This window comes from Coregonus lavaretus (assembly GCF_964263955.1).
Source record: "Coregonus lavaretus genome assembly, contig: HAP1_SCAFFOLD_290, whole genome shotgun sequence".
Lineage (NCBI taxonomy): Eukaryota > Metazoa > Chordata > Actinopteri > Salmoniformes > Salmonidae > Coregonus > Coregonus lavaretus.
Genome location: NW_028162032.1, coordinates 501371 through 525314, shown reverse-complemented (window position 1 = coordinate 525314; position 23944 = coordinate 501371).

The following is a 23944-nucleotide window of genomic DNA, read 5'->3' as shown; positions in this document are numbered from 1 at the left end:
CTCCCTCTCCCTTGCCTCTTCTCTCTTTCCCCCTCCTCTCTTCCCCCTCTCTCTAGCTCTCCTCCCCCTCCTCTCCTCCCCCTCCTCTCTAGCTCTCCTCCCCCTCCTCTCTTCCCCCTCTCTCTAGCTCTCCTCCCCCTCCTCTCTTCCCCCTCTCTCTAGCTCTCCTCCCCCTCCTCTCTTCCCCCTCTCTCTAGCTCTCCTCCCCCTCCTCTCTTCCCCCTCTCTCTAGCTCTCCTCCCCCTCCTCTCTTCCCCCTCTCTCTAGCTCTCCTCCCCCTCCTCTCCTCCCCCTCCTCTCTAGCTCTCCTCCCCCTCCTCTCCTCCCCCTCCTCTGTTTTTGTTAGCTGCATGTGCGACATAACTCCACCAGTCCTACCGATAATATAATTTACGAAGATTATACCTTTTTTAAACATTCTGTCAAAAAATAAAGGGTTTTTGTCAATTAGTATATTTGAATTTAACCACAATATTTGTTGCATTATTTGTTCTGTCGTTTCTGGAGGATTAAATTGAAATTGCAACCAACTTTCTATGACTTGTTTTAGAAATAGTGATATTTGGGAGATGATTTCCTTTTCAAATAACTGAATATGAGTTGTTGTAATCTGAATAAAGGGAAAAAGGCCATTCTTGAACATTGGGTGAGACAATCTTACTAATTTGCTTGAGAACCAGTTCGGATTTAAGTATAACTTTTGTATGACTGAAGCTTTTAGTGATAGGTCTAATGCTTTAATATTTAATAATTTCTGTCCTCCGAAAACGTATGTTAACATTGCCAAATCAAGTGAAGTAGATAGTAAACAAAAGTGAAATAAACAATAAATATTAACAGTAAACATTACACTCAGAAGTTCCAAAAGTCATATTATGTCTATATACAGTGTTGTAACAATGTGCAAATAGTTAAAGTACAAAAGGGAAAATAAATCAACATAAATATGGGTTGTATTTACATTGGTGTTTGTTCTTCACTGGTTGCCCTTTTCTTGTGGCAACAGGTCACAAATCTTGCTGCTGTGATGGCACACTGTGGTTTTTCACCCAGTAGATAAGGGAGTTTATCAGAATTCGGTTTGTTTTCGAATTCTTTGTGGATCTCTGTAATCTGAGGGAAATATGTGTCTCTAATATGGTCATACATTTGGCAGGAGGTTAGGAAGTGCAGCTCAGTTTCCACCTCATTTTGTGGGCAGTGTGCACATAGCCTGTCTTCTCTTGAGAGCCAGGTCTGCCTACGGCGGCCTTTCTCAATAGCAAGGCTATGCTCACTCTAGGTAGTCTTTCTAAGACTGGGTATGTACTGTTCTCCTTCTACCCCTCTCCATTCTCTCTCTCCTGCTCTCTTTTCTCTATTCCCCGTATTTCTCAAATAAACAGCAAACCTGGTTTCAAAAAACAGATAAAGCAACACCTCACGGCACAATGCCTCTCCCCTATTTGACCTAGATAGTTTGTGTGAATGTATTGATATGTAGATTGATGTAGTTCTGTCCTTGAGCTGTTCTTGTCTATTAATGTTCTATCGTTGAAGTCGGAAGTTTACATACGCCTTAGCCAAATACATTTAAACTCAGTTTTTCACAAATCCTGACATTTAATCGTAGTAAAAATTCCCTGTCTTAAGTCAGTTAGGATCACCACTTTATTTTAAGAATGTGAAATGTCAGAATAATAGTAGAGAAAATTATTTATTTCAGCTTTTACTTCTTTCATCACATTCCCAGTGAGTCAGAAGTTTACATACACTCAATTAGTATTTGGTAGCATTGCCTTTAAATTGTTTAACTTGGGTCAAACGTTTCAGGTAGCCTTCCACAAGCTTCCCACAATAAGTTGGGTGAATTTTGGCCCATTCCTCTTGACAGAGCTGGTGTAACTGAGTCAGGTTTGTAGGCCTCCTTGCTCGCACACGCCCACAAATGTTCTATAGGATTGAGGTCAGGGCTTTGTGATGGCCACTCCAATACCTTGACTTTGTTGTCCTTAAGCCATTTTGCCACAACTTTGGAAGTATGCTTGGGGTCATTGTCCATTTGGAAGACCCATTTGCGACCAAGCTTTAACTTCCTGACTGATGTCTTGAGATGTTGCTTCAATATATCCACATAATTTTCCTTTCTCATGATGCCATCTATTTTGTGAAGTGCACCAGTCCCTCCTGCAGCAAAGCACCCCCACAGCATGATGCTGCCACCCCTGTGCTTCACGGTTGGGATGGTGTTCTTTGGCTTGCAAGGCCCCCGCCTTTTCCTCCAAACATAACGATGGTCATTATGGCCAAACAGTTCTATTTATGTTTCATCAGACCAGAGGACATTTCTCCAGAAAGTACGATCTTTGTCCCCATGTGCAGTTGCAAACCGTAGTCTGGCTTTTTTATGGCGGTTTTGGAGCAGTGGCTTCTTCCTTGCTGAGCGGCCTTTCAGGTTATGTTGATAAAGGACTTGTTTTACTGTGGATATAGCTCCTTTTGTACCTGTTTCCTCCAGCATCTTCACAAGGTCCTTTGCTGTTGTTCTGGGACTGATTTGCACTTTTCGCACCAAAGTACGTTCATCTCTAGGAGACAGAACGCGTCTCCTTCCTGAGCGGAATGATAGCTGCGTGGTCCCATGGTGTTTATATTTGCGTACTATTGTTTGTACAGATGAACGTGGTACCTTCAGGCGTTTGGAAATTGCTCCCAAGGATGAACCAGACTTGTGGAGGTCTACAATTGTTTTTCTGAGGTCTTTGCTGATTTCTTTTGATTTTCCCATGATGTCAAGCAAAGAGGCACTGAGTTTGAAGGTAGGCCTTGAAATACATCCACAGGTACACCTCCAATTGACACAAATTATGTCAATTAGCCTATCAGAAGCTTCTAAAGCCATTACATAATTTTCTGGAATTTTCCAAGCTGTTTAAAGGCACAGTCAACTTAGTGTATGTAAACTTCTGACCTACCTGAATTGTGATACAGTGAATTATAAGTGAAATAATCTGTCTGTAAACAATTGTTGGAAAAATTACTTGTGTCATGCACAAAGTAGATGTCCTAACCGACTTGCCAAAACTATAGTTTGTTAACAAGAAATTTGTGGAGTGGTTGAAAAACAAGTTTTAATGACTCCAACCTAAGTGTGTGTAAACTTCCGACTTCAACTGTATATTGTCATGTTTCATGTTTTGCTGTGGACCCCAGGAAGAGTAGCTGCTGCTTTCTCAACAGCTAATGGGGATCCTAATAAAATACCAAATACCATCCTCTAGATATCAGCTCCAGTGCCATCCATGTATCCTGCCAACCCCTGCCAACCCCTGTAGTCCCTGAGTCAGGAGTAAACACCCTGGCAGTGCCATCCCAGAGCAGAGATAAACATGTCATATGAGGAGGGAGGAACACATACTAACAGAGAGAGAGAGGGGGAGGTAGAGGGAGAGAGGGGAAGAGAGAAGAGTAGAGGGAGAGAGGTCAGGGAGGGGGAGGGAGGGGGAAAGGTGAGTGGGGTCAAGAGAGAGAGAGAGAGAGAGAGACCAATAGAAGATTGATCAATTCCTTATTGCATAGCTTGACCGTGGCTGACAGGATCTGTGGTTATGACCATTTTGACATGGATACAAATTCTAAGAATGTTACACATACAGGAAGAAGGGTTCCTGGGAAACATGTCTTGAAATGTGCATCTGATAAATAATGTCTGCATCCCAAATAGCACCCTATTCCCTATGGGTCAAATGTAGTCCACTCTAAAGGGAAAAGGGTGCCATTTGGGATGCAGACAAGGTCTTGACGTGTGTATCTTCAGTTACAGAGCTTTATATCAATGTCCTCTCTGTTCTCTCATGACACGGGTGATTAGAGAGCCAATAACAACTCATGATTCCTTACAACCTTAGAATTAACTCTTAAATCTCTACCCGGTGCAGCCAGAAGAGGACTGGTCACACCTTGCATAATAACTTGTTTTCCCGCCAGTGTCCATAGCGACCCCGGAACCCCCCACTCGGCGCCCGGCACCCCCCACTCGGCGCCAGGCACCCCCCAGTCTATCCCCGGCACCCCCCAGTCTGTCCCCGGCACCCCCCAGTCTATCCCCGGCACCCCCCAGTCTGTCCCCGGCACCCCCCACTCAGGGCCCGGAACACCCCACTCAGATGGGGAGGGGTCAGGCAGGGAGAACCAATCAGGTGATGAAAAGTGGGGAGGAGGGGCTAAGAGTGACCAATCAGAGGACGAGGAGGAGAAGCGGCACCAATCGGACGAAGAGAGAGAGAATTCTGATGAGGACGGGGCGGGGCATAGGAGCAGAAATAAGTCAGGTATTAAAGAGAGTGTGTATGTGTGTCTGGTCTGAAGGACCTTCCTCTAGCCACTCACTAGATCAGGGTTCTTCAATTCCGGTCCTGGAGGGCCGAAACACTTCTGTTTTTTATTTCTACCTGGTAGTTAATTGCACTCACCTGGTGTACCAGGTCTGAATTAGCCCCTGATTAGAAGGAGAGGATGAAAAACAGAGGTGTTTCGGCCCTCCAGGACCGGAATTGAAGAACCCTGCCTTAGAGCCTCTTTCCTCTTCAGGTTTCTTCCTAGGTTCCTGCCTTGTAGGGAGTTTTTCCAAGCCACTGGGCGTATGCCTCTGCATTGTTTGCTTTTTGGGGTTTCAGGCTGGGTATATATAAAGCCCTTTGTGAGAACTGCTGATGTAAAAACATTGTCTGACCCTGTCGGTCTAAAGACTGACAGAATGGCTCCCCATTTTATTGATGAATGTATTGTATTCTATTATGTGTGCATTGTGTGGATGATTGTTTTCTGTTCTGAAGGGTAGTGGTGTTTCTAGATGGGGGCTGTTCTGAAGAGTAGTGGTGTTTCTAGATGAGGGCTGTTCTGAAGGGTAGTGGTGTTTCTAGATGAGGGCTGTTCTGAAGGGTAGTGGTGTTTCTAGGTGAGGGCTGTCTGAAGGGTAGTGGTGTTTCTAGATGAGGGCTGTTCTGAAGGGTAGTGGTGTTTCTAGATGAGGGCTGTTCTGAAGGGTAGTGGTGTTTCTAGGTGAGGGCTGTCTGAAGGGTAGTGGTGTTTCTAGATGAGGCCTGTTCTGAAGGGTAGTGGTGTTTCTAGATGAGGGCTGTTCTGAAGGGTAGTGGTGTTTCTAGATGAGGGCTGTTCTGAAGGGTAGTGGTGTTTCTAGATGAGGGCTGTTCTGAAGGGTAGTGGTGTTTCTAGATGAGGGCTGTCTGAAGGGTAGTGGTGTTTCTAGATGAGGTCTGTTCTGAAGGGTAGTGGTGTTTCTAGATGAGGGCTGTTCTGAAGGGTAGTGGTGTTTCTAGATGAGGGCTGTTCTGAAGGGTAGTGGTGTTTCCAGATGAGGGCTGTTCTGAAGGGTAGTGGTGTTTCTAGATGAGGCCTGTTCTGAAGGTTAGTGGTGTTTCCAGATGAGGGCTGTTCTGAAGGGTAGTGGTGTTTCTAGATGAGGGCTGTTCTGAAGGGTAGTGGTGTTTCCAGATGAGGGCTGTTCTGAAGGGTAGTGGTGTTTCTAGATGAGGGCTGTTCTGAAGGGTAGTGGTGTTTCTAGATGAGGGCTGTTCTGAAGGGTAGTGGTGTTTCTAGATGAGGGCTGTTCTGAAGGGTAGTGGTGTTTCTAGATGAGGGCTGTTCTGAAGGGTAGTTGTGTTTCTAGATGAGGTCTGTTCTGAAGGGTAGTGGTGTTTCTAGATGAGGGCTGTTCTGAAGGGTAGTGGTGTTTCTAGATGAGGGCTGTTCTGAAGGGTAGTGGTGTTTCTAGATGAGGTCTGTTCTGAAGGGTAGTGGTGTTTCTAGATGAGGGCTGTTCTGAAGGGTAGTAGTGTTTCTAGATTAGGTCTGTTCTGAAGGTTAGTGGTGTTTCCAGATGAGGGCTGTTCTGAAGGGTAGTGGTGTTTCCAGATGAGGGCTGTTCTGAAGGGTAGTGGTGTTTCTAGATGAGGGCTGTTCTGAAGGGTAGTGGTGTTTCTAGATGAGGGCTGTTCTGAAGGGTAGTAGTGTTTCTAGATGAGGTCTGTTCTGAAGGGTAGTGGTGTTTCTAGATTAGGGCTGTTCTGAAGGGTAGTGGTGTTTCTAGATGAGGGCTGTTCTGAAGGGTAGTGGTGTTTCTAGATGAGGTCTGTTCTGAAGGGTAGTGGTGTTTCCAGATGAGGGCTGTTCTGAAGGGTAGTGGTGTTTCCAGATGAGGGCTGTTCTGAAGGGTAGTGGTGTTTCTAGATGAGGGCTGTTCTGAAGGGTAGTGGTGTTTCTAGATGAGGGCTGTTCTGAAGGGTAGTAGTGTTTCTAGATGAGGGCTGTTCTGAAGGGTAGTGGTGTTTCTAGATGAGGGCTGTTCTGAAGGGTAGTGGTGTTTCCAGATGAGGGCTGTTCTGAAGGGTAGTGGTGTTTCCAAATGAGGGCTGTTCTGAAGGGTATTGGTGTTTCTAGATGAGGGCTGTTCTGAAGGGTAGTGGTGTTTCCAGATGAGGGCTGTTCTGAAGGGTAGTGGTGTTTCTAGATGAGGTCTGTTCTGAAGGGTAGTGGTGTTTCTAGATGAGGGCTGTTCTGAAGGGTAGTGGTGTTTCTAGATGAGGGCTGTTCTGAAGGGTAGTGGTGTTTCTAGAGAGTGATTGAGATTGTTTATTTCCCTTCTGTTTATTGTCTATTTCATTTGCTTTGGCAATGCAAACATACAGTACATATATAAAAGTATGTGGACACCCCGTCAACTTAGTGGATTCGGCTATTTCAGCTACACCCGTGTATAAAATCGAGCACACCGCCATGCAATCTCCATAGACAAACATTGGCTGTAGAATGGCCTAACTGAAGAGCTCAGTGACTTTCAACGTGGCACCATCATATGATGCCACCTTTCCAACAAGTCAGTTCGTCCAATTTCTGCCCTGCTAGAGCTGCCCCCGGTCAAGTGGAAGTGCTGTTATTGTGAAGTGGAAACATCAAGGAGCAACGACGGCTCAGCCGCGAAGTGGTAGGCCACACAAGCTCACAGAACGTTACCGCCGAGTGCTGAATGGTCTGTCCTCAGTTGCAACACTCACTACTGAATTCCAAACTGCCTCTGGAAGCAACGTCAGCACAATAACTTGCCTCACGCAAGCCTAAGATCACCATGCACAATGCCAAGCTTCGTCTGGTATAAAGCTCGCCTCCATTGGACTCTGGAGCAGTGGAAAAGCGTTTTCTGAAGTGATGAATCCCGCTTCACCATCTGGCAGTCCAACTGAGTAATCTGGGTTTGATGGATGCCAGGAGAACGCTACCTGCCCGAATACATGGTGCCAACTGTTTGGTGGAGGAGGAATAATGGTCTGGGGCTGCTTTTCATGGTTCGGGCTAGGCCCCTTAGTTCCAGTGATGGGAAATCTTAACACTACAGCATACAATGACATTCTAGATGATTCTGTGCTTCCAACTTTGTGGCAACAGTTTGGGGAAGGCCCTATCCTGTTTCAGCATGACAATGCCCCCGTGCACAAAGTGGGGTCCATACAAAAATGGTTTGTCGCGATCGGTGTGGAAGAACTTGACTGGCCTGCACAGATCCCTGACCTCAACTCCATCGAACACCTTTGAGATGAACTGGAACGGCGACTAAGAGCCTCACTAATGCTCTTGTGGCTGCATGGAAGCAAGTCCCCTTAGCAATGTTCCAACATCTAGTGGAAAGCCTTCCCAGAAGAGTGGAGGCTGTTATAGCAGCAAAGGGAGGACCAACTCCATATTAATGCTATGATTTTGGAATGAGATGTTCGACGAGCAGGTGTCCACATACTTTTGAGAAAGGGAGAGAGTAGAATGTGAGAGAGAGAAAGCCAGGGGAGAGAGTGTGTGGGCGCACAAGCTTGCATGCTTGTGTGTGTGTGTGTGTGTGTGTGTGTGTGTGTGTGTGTGTGTGTGTGTGTGTGTGTGTGTGTATGCACCCTGGTGAGTACTGAGTATTAGGTTTCTATTTAATTTATTAGCTTGTTATACAAGGCCTGGAGGGAGAGAGGAGGGAGGGGGGACAGAGAGGGGGGTGGGGGGGCAGGGAGAGGGGGGACAGAGAGGGAGGGGGGGACATGGAGACAGTGAGAAAGGGCACTGTGAAATACAGTCTGTATAGATAGAATGACAGAGAGAGAGAGAAAGAGAGAGAGAGAGAGAGAGAGAGAGAGAGAGAGAGAGAGAGAGAGAGAGAGAGAGAGAGAGAGAGAGAGAGAGAGAGAGAGAAACAATTAGACCCAACCAAATCACGAGAAAACAAAAAGAGAATTACTTGACAAAACAGACTCAGTGAGCATAGCCTTGCTATTGAGAATGGCCGCCGTAGGCAGACCTGGCTCTCAAGAGAAGTCAGGCTATGTGCACACTGCCCACAAAATGAGGTGGAAACTGAGCTGCACTTCCTAACTTCCTGCCAAATGCATGACCATATTAGAGACACATATTTCCCTCAGATTACACAGACCCACAAAGAATTCGAAAACAAACCCAATTTTGATAAACTCCCTTATCTACTGGGTGAAATAACACAGTGTACCATCACAGCAGCAATATTTGTGACCTGTTGTCACAAGAAAAGAGCAACCAGTGAAGAACAAACACCATTGTAAATACAACCCATATTTATGTTTATTTATTTTCCCTTTTGTACTTTAACTATTTGCACATTGTTACAACACTGTATGTACAGTGGGGGAAAAAAGTATTTAGTCAGCCACCAATTGTGCAAGTTCTCCCACTTAAAATGATGAGAGAGGCCTGTAATTTTCATCATAGGTACACGTCAACTATGACAGACAAAATTAGAAAAGAAAATCCAGAAAATCACATTGTAGGATTTTTAATGAATTTATTTGCAAATTATGGTGGAAAATAAGTATTTGGTCAATAACAAAAGTTTTCCAATGCTTTGTTATATACCCTTTGTTTACATTTTACATTTTAGTCATTTAGCAGACGCTCTTATCCAGAGCGACTTACAGTTAGTGAATACATTTTTTAATTTTTTTTATACTGGCCCCCCATGGGAAACGAACCCACAACCCTGGCGTTGCAAACGCCATGCTCTATCAACTGAGCTACATCCCTGCCGGCCATTCCCTCCCCTACCCTGGACGACGCTGGGCCAATTGTGCGCCGCCCATGAGTCTCCCGGTCGCGGCCGGCTGCGACAGAGCCTGGATTCGAACCAGGATCTCTAGGATCTCTAGTAGCACAGTTGGCAATGACACAGGTCAAACGTTTTCTGTAAGTCTTCACAAGGTTTTCACACACTGTTGCTGGTATTTTGGCCCATTCCTCCATGCAGATCTCCTCTAGAGCAGTGATGTTTTGGGGCTGTCACTGGGCAACACGGACTTTCAACTCCCTCCAAAGATTTTCTATGGGGTTGAGATCTCGAGACTGGCTAGGCCACTCCATGACCTTGAAATGCTTCTTACGAAGCCACTCCTTCGTTGCCCGGGCGGTGTGTTTGGGATCATTGTCATGCTGAAAGACCCAGCCACGTTTCATCTTCAATGCCCTTGCTGATGGAAGGAGGTTTTCACTCAAAATCTCACGATACATGGCCCCATTCATTCTTTCCTTTACACGGATCAGTTGTCCTGGTCCCTTTGCAGAAAAACAGCCCCAAAGCATGATGTTTCCACCCCCATGCTTCACAGTAGGTATGGTGTTCTTTGGATGCAACTCAGCATTCTTTGTCCTCCAAACACGACGAGTTGAGTTTTTACCAAAAAGTTCTATTTTGGTTTCATCTGACCATATGACATTCTCCCAATCCTCTTCTGGATCATCCAAATGCACTCTAGCAAACTTCAGACGGGCCTGGACATGTACTGTCTTAAGCAGGGGGACACGTCTGGCACTGCAGGATTTGAGTCCCTGGCAGCGTAGTGTGTTACTGATGGTAGGCTTTGTTACTTTGGTCCCAGCTCTCTACAGGTCATTCACTAGGTCCCCCCGTGTGGTTCTGGGATTTTTGCTCACCGTTCTTGTGATCATTTTGACCCCACGGGGTGAGATCTTGCGTGGAGCCCCAGATCGAGGGAGATTATCAGTGGTCTTGTATGTCTTCCATTTCCTAATAATTGCTCCCACAGTTGATTTCTTCAAACCGAGCTGCTTACCTATTGCAGATTCAGTCTTCCCAGCCTGGTGCAGGTCTACAATTTTGTTTCTGGTGTCCTTTGACAGCTCTTTGGTCTTGGCCATAGTGGAGTTTGGAGTGTGACTGTTTGAGGTTGTGGACAGGTGTCTTTTATACTGATAACAAGTTCAAACAGGTGCCATTAATACACGTAACGAGTGGAGGACAGAGGAGCCTCTTAAAGAAGAAGTTACAGGTCTGTGAGAGCCAGAAATCTTGCTTGTTTGTAGGTGACCAAATACTTATTTTCCACCATAATTTGCAAATAAATTCATAAAAAATCCTACAATGTGATTTTCTGGAGAAAAAAAATCTCAATTTGTCTGTCATAGTTGACGTGTACCTATGATGAAATTACAGGCCTCTCTCATCTTTTTAAGTGGGAGAACTTGCACAATTGGTGGCTGACTAAATACTTTTTCCCCCCACTGTACACATAATATGACATTTGAAATGTCTTTATTCTTTTGGAACTTCTGAGTGTAATGTTTACTGTTTTATTGTTTATTTGACTTTTGTTTATTATCTATTTCATATCAGGAACGAGGTATTGTCATACAGGGTGAAGATAAAGAATGAAGTCATTAAGAGGAATCAGGAACGAGGTAGTGTCATACAGGGTGAAGATAAAGGATGAAGTCATATGGAGGAATCAGGAACGAGGTAGTGTCATACAGGGTGAAGATAAAGGATGAAGTCATATGGAGGAATCAGGAACGAGGTAGTGTCATGCAGGGTGAAGATAAAGAATGAAGTCATATGGAGGAATCAGGAACGAGGTAGTGTCATACAGGGTGAAAATAAAGTATGAAGTCATATGGAGGAATCAGGAACGAGGTAGTGCCATGCAGGGTGAAGATAAAGGATGAAGTCATATGGAGGAATCAGGAACGAGGTAGTGTCATACATGGTGAAGATAAAGGCTGAAGTCATAAAGAGGAATCAGGAACGAGGTAGTGTCATACAGGGTGAAGATAAAATTGAAGTCATAAAGAGGCATCAGGAACGAGGTAGTGTCATGCAGGGTGAAGATAAAGGATGAAGTCATATGGAGGAATCAGGAACGAGGTAGTGTAATGCAGGGTGAAGATAAAGGATGAAGTCATATGGAGGAATCAGGAATGAGGTAGTGTCCTGCAGGGTGAAGATAGAAGGCTGAAGTCATATGGAGGAATCAGGAACGAGGTAGTGTCATACATGGTGAAGATAAAATAGGAGTCAAATGGAGGAATCAGGAATGAGGTAGTGTCATGCAGGTGAAAATAAAGGCTGAAGTCATATGGAGGAATCAGGAACGAGGTAGTGTCATACAGGGTGAAGATAAAGGCTGAGGTAATATGAAGGAATCAGGAACGAGGTAGTGTCATACAGGGTGAAGGTAAGGATGAAGTCATAAAGAGGAATCAGGAACGAGGTAGTGTCATGCAGGGTGAAGATAAAGAATGAAGTCATATGGAGGTATCAGGAACGAGTCAGTGTCATGCAGGGTGAAGATAAAGGATGAAGTCATATGGAGGAATCAGGAACGAGGTAGTGTCCTGCAGGGTGAAAATAAAGAATGAAGTCATATGGAGGAATCAGGAACGAGGTAGTGTCATGCAGGGTGAAGGTAAAGGATGAAGTCATATGGAGGAATCAGGAATGAGGTAGTGTCATGCAGGGTGAAGATAAAGGCTGAAGTCATATGGAGGAATCAGGAACGAGGTAGTGTCATACAGGGTGAAGATAAAGGCTGAGGTAATATGAAGGAATCAGGAACGAGGTAGTGTCATACAGGGTGAAGGTAAGGATGAAGTCATAAAGAGGAATCAGGAACGAGGTAGTGTCATGCAGGTTGAAGATAAAGGCTGAAATCAAATGGAGGAATCAGGAACGAGGTAGTGTCATGCAGGGTGAAAATAAAGGATGAAGTCATATGGAGGAATCAGGAACGAGGTAGTGTCATACAGGGTGAAAATAAAGGATGAAGTCATAAAGAGGAATCAGGAACAAGGTAGTGTCATACAGGGTGAAAATAAAGGATGAAGTCATAAAGAGGAATCAGGAACGAGGTAGTGTCATGCAGGGTGAAGATAAAGGATGAAGTCATATGGAGGAATCAGGAACGAGGTAGTGTCATACAGGGTGAAGATAAAGGATGAAGTCATATGGAGGAATCAGGAACGAGGTAGTGTCATACAGGGTGAAGGTACGTGACTAATAAGATTTTATTTTGATTTAAACTTCTGACTTTTACACAGTGTTTTATATAGACGTGATGTTTATGTTCTGTCATGTTTCATACCTGTTAAGGTTCATGTTTTATAACTGTTAAGGTTCATGTTTCATACCTGTTAAGGTTCATGTTTCATACCTGTTAAGATTCATGCTTCATACCTGTTAAGGTTCATGTTTCATAACTGTTAAGGTTACTGTTTCATACCTGTTAAGGTTCATGTTTCATAACTGTTAAGGTTACTGTTTCATAACTGTTAAGGTTCATGTTTCATACCTGTTAAGGTTCATGTTTCATACCTGTTAAGGTTACTGTTTCATAACTGTTAAGGTTACTGTTTCATAACTGAAGGTTCATGTTTCATAACTGTTAAGGTTCATGTTTCATAACTGTTAAGGTTCATGTTTCATAACTGTTAAGGTTACTGTTTCATAACTGTTAAGGTTCATGTTTCATAACTGTTAAGGTTACTGTTTCATAACTGTTAAGGTTCATGTTTCATAACTGTTAAGGTTCATGTTTCATAACTGTTAAGGTTCATGTTTCATACCTGTTAAGGTTCATGTTTCATACATGTTAAGGTTCATGTTTCATAACTGTTAAGGTTCATGTTTCATAACTGTTAAGGTTACTGTTTCATAACTGTTAAGGTTCATGTTTCATAACTGTTAAGGTTACTGTTTCATAACTGAAGGTTCATGTTTCATAACTGTTAAGGTTCATGTTTCTAACTGTTAAGGTTCATGTTTCATAACTGTTAAGGTTCATGTTTCATACCTGTTAAGGTTCATGTTTCATACCTGTTAAGGTTCAGGTTTTATAATTGTTAAGGTTACTGTTTCATACCTGTTAAGGTTCATGTTTCATAACTGTTAAGGTTACTGTTTCATAACTGTTAAGGTTCATGTTTCATACCTGTTAAGGTTCATGTTTCATACCTGTTAAGGTTACTGTTTCATAACTGTTAAGGTTACTGTTTCATAACTGAAGGTTCATGTTTCATAACTGTTAAGGTTCATGTTTCATAACTGTTAAGGTTCATGTTTCATAACTGTTAAGGTTACTGTTTCATAACTGTTAAGGTTCATGTTTCATAACTGTTAAGGTTACTGTTTCATAACTGTTAAGGTTCATGTTTCATAACTGTTAAGGTTCATGTTTCATAACTGTTAAGGTTCATGTTTCATACCTGTTAAGGTTCATGTTTCATACATGTTAAGGTTCATGTTTCATAACTGTTAAGGTTCATGTTTCATAACTGTTAAGGTTACTGTTTCATAACTGTTAAGGTTCATGTTTCATAACTGTTAAGGTTACTGTTTCATAACTGAAGGTTCATGTTTCATAACTGTTAAGGTTCATGTTTCTAACTGTTAAGGTTCATGTTTCATAACTGTTAAGGTTCATGTTTCATACCTGTTAAGGTTCATGTTTCATACCTGTTAAGGTTCAGGTTTTATAATTGTTAAGGTTCATGTTTCATACCTGTTAAGGTTCATGTTTCATACCTGTTAAGGTTCATGTTTCATAACTGTTAAGGTTACTGTTTCATAACTGTTAAGGTTCATGTTTCATAACTGTTAAGGTTACTGTTTCATAACTTTTAAGGTTCATGTTTCATAACTGTTAAGGTTCATGTTTAATAACTGTTAAGGTTCATGTTTCATACCTGTTAAGTTTCATGTTTCATACCTGTTAAGGTTCAGGTTTTATAACTGTTAAGGTTCATGTTTCACACCTGTTAAGGTTCATGTTTCATACCTGTTAAGGTTCAGGTTTTATAACTGTTAAGGTTCATGTTTCATACCTGTTAAGGTTCATGTTTCATACCTGTTAAGGTTAATGTTTCATAACTGTTAAGGTTCATGTTTCATAACTGTTAAGGTTACTGTTTCATAACTGTTAAGGTTCATGTTTCATAACTGTTAGGGTTCATGTTTCATACCTGTTAAGGTTCATGTTTCATACCTGTTAAGGTTCAGGTTTTATAACTGTTAAGGTTCATGTTTCATACCTGTTAAGGTTCCAGTTTTATAACTGTTAAGGTTCATGTTTCATAACTGTTAAGGTTCATGTTTCATACATGTTAAGGTTCATGTTTCATAACTGTTAAGGTTCATGTTTCATAACTGTTAAGGTTACTGTTTCATAACTGTTAAGGTTCATGTTTCATAACTGTTAAGGTTACTGTTTCATAACTGAAGGTTCATGTTTCATAACTGTTAAGGTTCATGTTTCTAACTGTTAAGGTTCATGTTTCATAACTGTTAAGGTTCATGTTTCATACCTGTTAAGGTTCATGTTTCATACCTGTTAAGGTTCAGGTTTTATAATTGTTAAGGTTCATGTTTCATACCTGTTAAGGTTCATGTTTCATACCTGTTAAGGTTCATGTTTCATAACTGTTAAGGTTACTGTTTCATAACTGTTAAGGTTCATGTTTCATAACTGTTAAGGTTACTGTTTCATAACTTTTAAGGTTCATGTTTCATAACTGTTAAGGTTCATGTTTAATAACTGTTAAGGTTCATGTTTCATACCTGTTAAGTTTCATGTTTCATACCTGTTAAGGTTCAGGTTTTATAACTGTTAAGGTTCATGTTTCACACCTGTTAAGGTTCATGTTTCATACCTGTTAAGGTTCAGGTTTTATAACTGTTAAGGTTCATGTTTCATACCTGTTAAGGTTCATGTTTCATACCTGTTAAGGTTAATGTTTCATAACTGTTAAGGTTCATGTTTCATAACTGTTAAGGTTACTGTTTCATAACTGTTAAGGTTCATGTTTCATAACTGTTAGGGTTCATGTTTCATACCTGTTAAGGTTCATGTTTCATACCTGTTAAGGTTCAGGTTTTATAACTGTTAAGGTTCATGTTTCATACCTGTTAAGGTTCCAGTTTTATAACTGTTAAGGTTCATGTTTCATAACTGTTAAAGTTAATGTTTCATACCTGTTAAGGTTACTGTTTCATAACTGTTAAGGTTCATGTTTCATAACTGTTAAGGTTACTGTTTCATAACTGTTAAGGTTCATGTTTCATAACTGTTAAGGTTACTGTTTCATAACTGTTAAGGTTCATGTTTCATAACTGTTAAGGTTCATGTTTCATAACTGTTAAGGTTCATGTTTCATACCTGTTAAGGTTCATGTTTCATACATGTTAAGGTTCATGTTTCATAACTGTTAAGGTTCATGTTTCATAACTGTTACGGTTACTGTTTCATAACTGTTAAGGTTCATGTTTCATAACTGTTAAGGTTCATGTTTCATATCTGTTAAGGTTCATGTTTCATAACTGTTAAGGTTACTGTTTCATAACTGTTAAGGTTCCGGTTTTATAACTGTTAAGGTTCATGTTTCATAACTGTTAAAGTTAATGTTTCATACCTGTTAAGGTTCATGTTTCATACCTGTTAAGGTTCATGTTTCATAACTGTTAAGGTTCATGTTTCATACCTGTTAAGGTTCATGTTTCATACCTGTTAAGGTTCATGTTTCATACCTGTTAAGGTTCAGGTTTTATAACTGTTAAGATTCATGTTTCATAACTGTTAAGGTTACTGTTTCATAACTGTTAAGGTTCATGTTTCATACCTGTTAAGGTTCATGTTTCATAACTGTTAAGGTTCACGTTTCATAACTGTTAAGGTTACTGTTTCATAACTGTTAAGGTTACTGTTTCATAACTGTTAAGGTTCATGTTTCATAGCTGTTAAGGTTCATGTTTCATACCTGTTAAGGTTCATGTTTCATACCTGTTAAGGTTCAGGTTTTATAACTGTTAAGGTTCATGTTTCATACCTTTTAAGGTTCCGGTTTTATAACTGTTAAGGTTCATGTTTCATAACTGTTAAAGTTAATGTTTCATACCTGTTAAGGTTCATGTTTCATACCTGTTAAGGTTCAGGTTTTATAACTGTTAAGATTCATGTTTCATAACTGTTAAGGTTACTGTTTCATAACTGTTAAGGTTACTGTTTCATAACTGTTAAGGTTCATGTTTCATACCTGTTAAGGTTCATGTTTCATAACTGTTAAGGTTCATGTTTCATAACTGTTAAGGTTACTGTTTCATAACTGTTAAGGTTACTGTTTCATAACTGTTAAGGTTCATGTTTCATAGCTGTTAAGGTTCATGTTTCATACCTGTTAAGGTTCATGTTTCATACCTGTTAAGGTTCAGGTTTTATAACTGTTAAGGTTCATGTTTCATACCTGTTCAGGTTCCGGTTTTATAACTGTTAAGGTTCATGTTTCATAACTGTTAAGGTTCAGGTTTTATAACTGTTAAGGTTACTGTTTCATAACTGTTAAGGTTCATCTATATTGTAGGGAAGCAGGACCACTAAGTACCATCTCTTATATTTTTACATTTACATTTTAGTAATTTAGCAGATGCTCTTATCCAGAGCGATTTACAGTTAGTGAGTGCATACATTTTTCATACTGGCCCCCCGTGGGAATCGAACCCACAACCCTGGCGTTGCAAGCGCCATGCTCTACCATCTGAGCTACAGGAGGCTGGATGTGAATAAGCGTTTGTGACCGCTCATCGGATGTGCTTTTATCTGTTTCCTTGAGAAAAGACAATGTGTCTATCTTCTAAAGGTCTATAGAGGTTCTCCTCCTCTCCTATAGGGCTCCATAGTTGTTCTCAACATGCCTGGACCACTGCAGTACCCACAGCTGTGTGTGTCTGTCAGGGGTGGCAGGTGGGCGGAGCTATAGGAGGACGGACTCATCATGGAACACTAAGACATGTTTGATGTGTTTAACATCTTTCTATTATTATATACATTATTCCAGACATTATTACAGACATTATTCCAGATATTATTCCAGACATTATTCCAGACATTATTCCAGATATTATTCCAGACATTATTCCAGACATTATTCCAGACATTCCATTCCAGATATTATTCCAGACATTATTCCAGACATTCCATTCCAGATATTATTCCAGACATTATTCCAGATATTATTACAGACATTATTCCAGACATCATTCCAGACATTCCATTCCAGATATTATTCCAGACATTATTCCAGATATTATTACAGACGTTATTCGAGACATTATTCCAGACATTCCATTCCAGATATTATTCCAGACATTATTCCAGACATTATTACAGACATTATTCCAGACATTCCATTCCAGATATTATTCCAGACATTATTCCAGACATTATTCCAGACATTCCATTCCAGATATTATTCCAGACATTATTCCAGATATTATTCCAGACATTATTCCAGACATTATTCCAGACATTCCAATGACTTCATTCTTTATCTTCACCCTGTATGACACTACCTCGTTCCTGATTCCTCCATATGACTTCAGCCTTTATCTTCACCCTGCATGACACTACCTCGTTCCTGATTCCTCTTTATGACTTCAGTCTTTATTTTCACCATGTATGACACTACCTCGTTCCTGATTCCTCCATATGACTTCATCCTTTATCTTCACCCTGTATGACACTACCTCGTTCCTGATTCCTCCATATGACTTCAGCCTTTACCTTCACCCTGCATGACACTACCTCATTCCTGATTCCTCCATATGACTTCATCCTTTATCTTCACCCTGTATGACACTACCTCGTTCCTGATTCCTCCATATGACTTCATCCTTTATCTTCACCCTGCATGACACTACCTCGTTCCTGATTCCTCTTTATGACTTCAGCCTTTATCTTCACCCTGCATGACACTACCTCGTTCCTGATTCCTCCATATGACTTCATCCTTTATCTTCACCCTGCATGACACTACCTCGTTCCTGATTCCTCCATATGACTTCATCCTTTATTTTCACCCTGCATGACACTACCTCGTTCCTGTTACCTCTTTATGACTTCATCCTTTATTTTCACCCTGCATGACACTACCTTGTTCCTGTATCCTCTTTATGACTTCATCCTTTATTTTCACCCTGTATGACACTACTTTGTTCCTGATTCCTCTTTATGACTTCATACTTTATCTTCACCCTGTATGACACTACCTCGTTCCTGATTCCTCCATATGACTTCATACTTTATCTTCACCCTGCATGTCACTACCTCGTTCCTGATTCCTCCATATGACTTCATCCTTTATCTTCACCCTGCATGACACTACCTCGTTCCTGATTCCTCTTTATGACTTCATCCTTTATCTTCACCCTGCATGACACTACCTCGTTCCTGATTCCTCTTTATGACTTCAGCCTTTATCTTCACCCTGCATGACACTACCTCGTTCCTGATTCCTCCGTATGACTTCATCCTTTATCTTCACCCTGCATGACACTACCTCGTTCCTGATTCCTCTTTATGACTTCATCCTTTATCTTCACCCTGCATGACACTACCTCGTTCCTGATTCCTCTTTATGACTTCAGCCTTTATCTTCACCCTGCATGACACTACCTCGTTCCTGATTCCTCCATATGACTTTATCCTTTATCTTCACCCTGTATGACACTACCTCGTTCCTGATTCCTCTTTATGACTTCATTCTTTATTTTCACCCTGCATGACACTACCTCGTTCCTGATTCCCCCATATGACTTCATCCTTTATCTTCACCCTGCATGACACTACCTCGTTCCTGATTCCTCTTTATGACTTCATCCTTTATCTTCACCCTGCATGACACTACCTCGTTCCTGATTCCTCTTTATGACTTCATCCTTTATCTTCACCCTGCATGACACTACCTCGTTCCTGATTCCTCCAAATGACTTCATTCTTTATCTTCACCCTGCATGACACTACCTCGTTCCTGATTCCTCTTTATGACTTCATACTTTATCTTCACCCTGCATGACACTACCTCGTTCCTGATTCCTCCATATGACTTCATCCTTTATCTTCACCATGTATGACACTACCTGATTCCTCCATAAGACTTCATCCTTTACCTTCACCCTGCATGACACTACCTCGTTCCTGATTCCTCTTTATGACTTCATCCTTTATCTCCACCCTGCATGACACTACCTCGTTCCTGATTCCTCTTTATGACTTCAGTCTTTATCTTCACCCTGCATGACACTACCTCGTTCCTGATTCCTCCATATGACTCTATCCTTTATCTTCACCCTGCATGACACTACCTCGTTCCTGATTCCTCCATATGACTTCATCCTTTATCTTCACCATGTATGACACTACCTGATTCCTCCATAAGACTTCATCCTTTACCTTCACCCTTCATGACACTACCTCGTTCCTGATTCCTCTTTATGACTTCATCCTTTATTTTCACCCTGCATGACACTACCTCGTTCCTGATTCCTCTTTATGACTTCAGCCTTTATCTTCACCCTGCATGACACTACCTCGTTCCTGATTCTTCCATATGACTTCATCCTTTATCTTCACCCTGTATGACACTACCTCGTTCCTGATTCCTCCATATGACTTCATCCTTTATCTTCACCCTGCATGACACTACCTCGTTCCTGATTCCTCCATATGACTTCATCCTTTATCTTCACCATGTATGACACTTCCTGATTCCTCCATAAGACTTCATCCTTTACCTTCGCCCTTCATGACACTACCTCGTTCCTGATTCCTCTTTATGACTTCATCCTTTATTTTCACCCTGCATGACACTACCTCGTTCCTGATTCCTCTTTATGACATCAGCCTTTATCTTCACCCTGCATGACACTACCTCGTTCCTGATTCCTCCATATGACTTCATCCTTTATCTTCACCCTGTATGACACTACCTCGTTCCTGATTCCTCCATATGACTTCATCCTTTATCTTCACCCTGCATGACACTACCTCGTTCCTGATTCCTCCATATGACTTCATCCTTTATCTTCACCATGTATGACACTTCCTGATTCCTCCATAAGACTTCATCCTTTACCTTCACCCTTCATGACACTACCTCGTTCCTGATTCCTCTTTATGACTTCATCCTTTATTTTCACCCTGCATGACACTACCTCGTTCCTGATTCCTCTTTATGACATCAGCCTTTATCTTCACCCTGCATGACACTACCTCGTTCCTGATTCCTCCATATGACTTCATCCTTTATCTTCACCCTGTATGACACTACCTCGTTCCTGATTCCTCCATATGACTTCATCCTTTATCTTCACCCTGCATGACACTACCTCGTTCCTGATTCCTCCATATGACTTCATTCTTTATCTTCACCCTGTATGACACTACCTCGTTCCTGATTCCTCTTTATGACTTCATTCTTTATTTTCACCCTGCATGACACTACCTCGTTCCTGATTCCCCCATATGACTTCATCCTTTATCTTCACCCTGCATGACATTACCTCGTTCCTGATTCCTCTTTATGACTTCATCCTTTATCTTCACCCTGTATGACACTACCTTGTTCCTGATTCCTCTTTATGACTTCATCCTTTATCTTCACCCTGCATGACACTACCTCGTTCCTGATTCCTCCATATGACTTCATCCTTTATCTTCACCCTGCATGACACTACCTCGTTCCTGATTCCTCCAAATGACTTCATTCTTTATCTTCACCCTGCATGACACTACCTCGTTCCTGATTCCTCTTTATGACTTCATGCTTTATCTTCACCCTGCATGACACTACCTCGTTCCTGATTCCTCCATATGACTTCATCCTTTATCTTCACCATGTATGACACTACCTGATTCCTCCATAAGACTTCATCCTTTACCTTCACCCTTCATGACACTACCTCGTTCCTGATTCCTCTTTATGACTTCATCCTTTATTTTCACCCTGCATGACACTACCTCGTTCCTGATTCCTCTTTATGACTTCAGCCTTTATCTTCACCCTGCATGACACTACCTCGTTCCTGATTCATCCATATGACTTCATCCTTTATCTTCACCATGTATGACACTACCTGATTCCTGATTCCTCCATATGACTTCATCCTTTACCTTCACCCTGCATGACACTACCTCGTTCCTGATTCCTCCATATGACTTCAGCCTTTATCTTCACCCTGCATGACACCAGCGTGACATCACCTCAGATGACTTATACCTGCAGGGTGTTCCTCAGGCCAGGGAGCATGTCTGCTATGCACTGCTTTGCTTTCTAACAACTGTGATGTCAGCCCTGCAGAGAGAGAGAGGGGGAGGGGTAGGGGAGGAAGAGAGAGAAAGAGAGAGATAGGGGGAGGGAGGGAGCGAGATAGAGAGAGATGGAAAGAGAGGGGAAAAGAGAGAGAAGGGAGGGAAGGAGGGGGGAGAGTAACATGGTAGGATGAAATGCTGCAGCACCCCTGCCGTATGTGTCCATAGCTGTGCCAGCTCTTCTCCCCCCCCACTCCTCTCCTCTCTCTCTCTCCTGTCTCTCTCCTGTCTCTCTCCTCTCTCTCCTGTCTCTCTTCCCTCCTGTCTGTTGGCTACATTGTTTCATGATACTACAGTCTGACAGAGAGAACGGAGCACACACACACACGTTTTTACAACAATGTTTCTCACACACAAACACAAAGGCACAGGTACAGGTACACACCACTTACAGCACACTCCCTCCACACACACACACTCTACACACACTCTACACACACAATCTCTCTACACACTCTACACACACACTCTAAACACTCTCTCCACACACAATCTCTCTACACACTCTCCACACACAATATCTATACACACATATCAGATAATGAGACATGAATGACCCACCTGTATTATAAACAGCCCTACATGTGATTGTCTGGTGTCAGATCACACACACACACACACACACACACACACAGTAGAATTAACACAATATAGTATCAATGACACACACGCCTGGTATCAGCTGACAGTATGGTAGGGCTGGTCCTGGATGGGACTGTACCCAAATCATAACCACCCAGACTCTAACCCCAGACATGAGTCAGCTAATTACACCAGTAAACTCACACTCTCAGACACTCCAGGGCTCTGTCCCAAATGACTCTCAGACACTCCAGGGCTCTGTCCCAAATGACTCTGACACTCCAGGTCTCTCTCCCAAATGACTCTCAGACACTCCAGGGATCAGTCCCAAATGGCACCCTATCCCTTTAGTGCACTACTTTTAGAATAGTGTGTGTGTGTGTGTCTGTCTGTGTCTGTGTGTCTGTGTCTGTGTGTGTGTCTGTCTGTCTGTGTGTGTGTCTGTGTCTATGTGTCTGTCTGTGTCTGTGTGTTTGTGTGTTCCTCTGGGTGTTAGCAGAAGCACTAAGATCTGTCTCAATGTCCGAACACTTTCTCTGTCACACACACACACAGACACACACACCGGCAGTTAGGGATGTGATCAATATCAGTGAAAGGTCCATGTTGTTGTTCTACTCTGGGCCTAAGCAGGCTGAGCCACTAAGAAGCATGCCGTGTGTCTGTGTGGAACAGAGCTGCTGTTGTCTAGGGAAAAACAACAGGGTCATTTTACGTAACAACACTTTAATCTCCTTTTTACTGCCCTGTGTTCTGATTAACCACGACCGGTTCTGTCTGGCTGGGGCTGCCTCACAGGGTGTCACAACTTCCTCCGAAACTGCCTCCTCTCCTTGTTTGGGCAGGCTTCGGCGTTCGTCGTCACCGGCCTTCTAGCCACTGCCGCTCCTCATCTCATCATTCTATTTGTCTTGTCTTGTTTGTTACACACACCTGGTTCATATCCCCTCATCAGTCCCTGTATAAGTGTTCCCTCTGCCCCCTTGTCTTTGTGTGTGATTGTTTATTGTGGAGGTCAGTTTAGCTCGGTGGAGCTGCTTGTATTTTGTATCGTCAGGATATTTCACCTGAGTGCCTTGTTGTTTCCCAGTGCACCTGATTTACGCAGTGTAGTGTTTGACGCATTGCTGCGTACCGCTGTGTTTTCCGAATAAACCCTTTATTCTGTGATTTACCCTCCTGCGCCTGACTCCTTCAAAATCACTCACCACACAGGGGCTGTTCTCTCTCTGTGTGTAGAGGGGCACACTACACACTGACAGGACTCTACACACTGACAGGACTCTACACACTGACAGGACTCTACACACTGCACTGACAGGACTCTACACACTGACAGGACTCTACACACTCAGAGGACTCTACTTCTCTCTCCCCCCTATTCTCCTCACCTCTCTCTCCCCCCCATTCTCCTCACCTCTCTCTCCCCCCCATTCTCCTCACCTCTCCCCCCCCCATTCTCCTCACCGCTCTCTCCCCCCCATTCTCCTCACCTCTCTCTCCCCCCCATTCTCCTCACCTCTCTCTCCCCCCCCATTCTCCTCACCGCTCTCTCCCCCCCATTCTCCTCACCTCTCTCTCCCCCATTCTCCTCACCTCTCTCTCCCCCCCATTCTCCTCACATCTCTCTCCCCCCCATTCTCCTCACCTCTCTCCCCCCCATTCTCCTCACCTCTCTCCCCCCCATTCTCCTCACCTCTCTCTCCCCCCCATTCTCCTCACCTCTCTCTCCCCCATTCTCCTCACCTCTCTCTCCCCCATTCTCCTCACCTCTCTCTCCCCCATTCTCCTCACCCCTCTCTCTCTCCCATTCTCTCAGACAGCTGGATTAAACTAGATCTACTGACAGCTTGTGACAAAGGGAAGATGTCCATCCTCCT